This window comes from Gossypium arboreum, chromosome 1 (genome assembly GCF_025698485.1).
Source record: "Gossypium arboreum isolate Shixiya-1 chromosome 1, ASM2569848v2, whole genome shotgun sequence".
In the NCBI taxonomy this organism is placed as follows: Eukaryota; Viridiplantae; Streptophyta; class Magnoliopsida; order Malvales; family Malvaceae; genus Gossypium; species Gossypium arboreum.
Window position 1 is genome coordinate 77,633,414 of NC_069070.1, and position 4,063 is coordinate 77,637,476.

General features: G+C 38.2%; 1 non-coding gene across 1 annotated transcript; it reads left to right on the top strand.

Moving 5' to 3' along the window:
- The first annotated feature begins 1,256 nt into the window (after positions 1-1,256).
- Positions 1,257-1,363, top strand: LOC128282066 (small nucleolar RNA R71). Its single transcript, XR_008272353.1, has one exon. It is a non-coding gene; the product is annotated as a small nucleolar RNA R71 (small nucleolar RNA).
- The last annotated feature ends 2,700 nt before the right edge of the window (positions 1,364-4,063 follow it).

Sequence of the window (4,063 nt, forward strand, 5' to 3'; positions counted from 1 at the left end):
GCTCATCCTAGTCTGTTTGGGTTTATCAAGGCCTAGTCATTTAAACATTTTATATGGCATAACATTTATACTTGCCCCTAGATCAGCTAAAGCATTACTCACAGATAAACTTCCAATTAAGTAAGGAATTGTAAAACTCCCTAGATCTTTCAATTTGTTAGGTAGCTTATTCTTCAGAATAGCTGAGTAGATTGCATTGAGTTCCACATGCGATGTAGCTTCTAATTTCCTTTTATTGCTCAAAAGTTCCTTTAAGAATTTTGCTGAGTTAGACATCTGCGAAAGAACTTCAATAAAGGGTAAGTTAATATGTAATTTCTTTAAGAGTTTGACAAACTTACCGAATTGTTCTTCTATTCTGTCTTTTGTCATCACTTTAGGATATGGCACACGAGGTTCATGATTCGTACTTACCTGTTTGGGATCATTATTGTTTACCACTTCTCGACCTTTGTTCATCGCGTTATTTTGCTGTAATTCTGGCTCAAGTGTAATGAATCCTTCCTTATCTTGGGCACTAATTGCATTGAGGTGTTCCCTCAGATTAGGTTTAGTTTTTTTAGTAAGCTGCCTTGTGGTCGTTCGAAGATTAGTTTGGATAGCTGGCCTATCTGAGTTTCGAGTCCTTGGATCGATGTTTGTTGATTCTTAAGTGCTGTCTCAGTATTTTGGAAACGGGTTTCTGACACCGAGATAAATTTAAAAAGCATCTCTTCAAGGTTTGGTTTCTTTTCTTGTTGATAAGGTGGCTGTTGAAAACCCTGAGGATTTTGTGGCTTTTGATTCCCTTGACCACCCCAGGAGAAATTTGGGTGGTTCCTCCAACCTGCATTATAGGTATTACTGTATGGGTTATTTTGAGATCTAAAGTTATTGTTACCCATATAATTGACTTGTTGTTTTTCAGTTGTAGGATTGAAGGATTGGTATTCTGTATGCACACCTCCTCCGCTTGAGTCACACTTCCTTACTGGATGTACCTGCGTAGAACCAAGAAAACTATCAATCTTTTTATTGAGAAGTTCTACTTGATTAGAGAGCATTTTGACTGAATCGATGTTATAAACGCCGGTTGTTTTCGTCGGCTTTGTCCTCATAACTTGCCACTAATAGTTGTTTAGTGACATCTCCTCTATGAATTGATAGGCATCTTCTGGTGTTTACTGTTGATGGTTCCTCCGGCAGCTATGTCAATCATTTGTCTTGTCGAGGGATTCACACCATTGTAGAACGTTTGAACTTGCAGCCAAAGCGGTAACCCATGGTGAGGGCACCTTCTCAGTAAGTCCTTGTATCTCTCCCATGCATCGTAAAGTGTTTCTAAATCTATCTGCACAAAAGAAGAGATATCATTACGTAATTTAGCCATTTTAGCTGGAGGAAAATATTTTAGTAAAAATTTCTCGGTCATTTGTTCCCAAGTAGTGATACACCCTCGTGGTAACGAGTTCAACCACTGCTTGGCTTTGTTTCTCAGTGAAAAGGGAAATAACCGAAGACGAATGGCATCATCAAAAACGCCATTGATTTTGAATGTATCACAAAATTCAAGAAAATTCACCAAGTGCGTGTTGGGATCCTCATCCTGCAAACCATCAAACTGAACAAACTACTGTATCATCTGAATTGTGTTAGGTTTTAGTTCAAAATTATTCGCAGCAATAGCAGGTCTAACTATACTAGACTCAGTTCCTGTTAAAGAAGGTTTAGCATAGTCATACATAGTACATGGAGCAGGATTTTGATTAGCTGCAATTGCAAGAGGCAGCTGATTGCCTGGGTTTTCGGCCATCTCTTCGGTTGGGGTTTGAGTATCGTCCTCAGGCTCGTTCTCCATGTATCGTAAACTACGCCTTATTTCTCTTTGATTTCTACGAACTGTGCGATCGATTTCTTCGTCAAAAGTAATGGTCTGACGGGTTTCTTCTAGTCATAAACTATAAAAACACGCCAAGAGAGAGAAAAAGTAAATTAATAAATAATAAAATAAAATAAAATTGCAAGAAAAATAAATGGCTAAAGTAATAAAAATTTAGTGTTCCTAATATTTCAGTTCCCCGGCAACGGCGCCAAAAACTTGATCGCGTAACTCGTAACAAGTAATAAATATTTATAATGAAGATCAAACCTAGACTAACTATTATCACGACGAAAAGGCAAGCGCACCTATCGAACAATAGTATAGTAACGGCAAGACCGAGATATCGTACCCAAGGGAACCAAAAGTACTAGTAATAACTATCTTTTTATTATCTAGCCTAGGAATAAAAGAATTTGTTTATTAAACTAATTATCTAAACTACTTAACTAATTTAATTAAAGCGAAGAGAAAATTTGGGAAAAGACTTGAAGAGAAGCAATTGATAAAGACGACACCCAAGGAGGAATCCACCTAGATTTCACTTGTTAACTGACTTTGAACCGGACGATTTATTCACTTGACTTGATCCGTGAGACTCTCTAACCTATGTTATTATCCCTTTCGAGAATAATAACGTCTAACCCTCAGTTGAATTAATCGAAATTTCTTTCTTAATTAAAACCCCTAGGGAAGCAGTAAATCACTCTATGGACTCCCATATTAGGTTTCACCCTAATCCAGCAAAATCTCGTAACCCTATTTCTAGGCGTTCGATCAACTCCGCTTAATTATGTCAAATCTACTCTTAGGCAGGGTCTATTCCTCCTCTACATAAGCACATCAAATCATGAATTAATACACGGAATATTAACTCAAGCATTAAGAACACATAATTAAGAATAAATCAAGTATTTATCATACAGTTCAGATAATAATAAGAAGATCCATCATAGGTTTTATCCTCTTTAGGTATCTAAAGGGTTTGGTTCATAATAAAATAAGAGTACATCTCAAAAGTATAAAAATAACAAAACATGAAGAAAGCTCTAAAACCCCTGAATGAATTCTGAGAGAGATCTTTAGTCTTGGAGTAGCTCCGGCTTTTGGGATGGATCGTCTGACTTCCTTCAAGTAATTCCTGGCATGTGGTTCTGTATTCTAGAAAAGTTCTGGAAGAGGCCCCCCTCTCTGGGTCATACTTAGGGTGTTTATATAGGCTTTAGAATAGCTTTCTTCCTCCCTAGGTACCCTTTTCCGTGTAAAATACAACTCTTTGAAAAAGGGACACGCCCGTGTGCCACGACTGTGTGACGTGATTGCCAGGCCTTGTTCGATCCGTTAAATTGCCACGGTCATGTGGGCTCAATGGCCAGGCCGTGTGAATTGTGTAAACCTTGGTCGACACCCCCGAAGGCCACGGGCGTGTGAGATGCCCGTGTGGTAAGGCTTAGGTCGTGTGATCTTATCGATTTTGTCTGTTTTGTCCCTTTTTAACTCATTTTTGGCTCCTTTTGACTCTTGGTGATCTCCTGAGTACAAAACATGAAATAACCGGATTAAGAGCACCAAAATCCACAAATCTAGTAGTAAACATCCATAAATATGCTAAGTATTTGGGGTAAAACTATGTATAATTTGGCGTTTATCATTAGCATCTCTTCAAGGTTCGGCTTCTTTTCCTGTTGGTAAGGTGGTTGTTGAAAACCCGGAGGATGTTATGACCTTTGATTCCCTTGACTACCCCACAAGAAGTTGGGATGGTTCCTCCAACCTGCATTATAAGTATTACTGTATAGGTTATTTTGGGGTCTAGAATTATTGTTACCCATATATTGAACTTGTTCGTCCTCAGTGCTGGGGTTGAAGGTTTGATATTTTGTGTGTACTCCTCCTCCATTTGAATGACATCTCATCACTGGATGAACCTGAGTAGAACCATATAAACCGTCAATATTTTTATTTAAAAGTTCTACTTGGTTAGATAGCATAGTATCCGCGTCGACGTTGAAAACACCGGCTGCTTTTGTTGGCTTTGTTCTCATGACTTGCCACTGATAGTTATTCAGTGACATCTCTTCAATAAATTCGTAAGCAACTTCAGGTGTTTTGTTATTGATAGTCCCACAAACAGTTGAGTCGATAAGTTGCCTTGTTGACGGATTCACACTGTTGTAAAATGTTTGAACCTACAACCATAAAGGT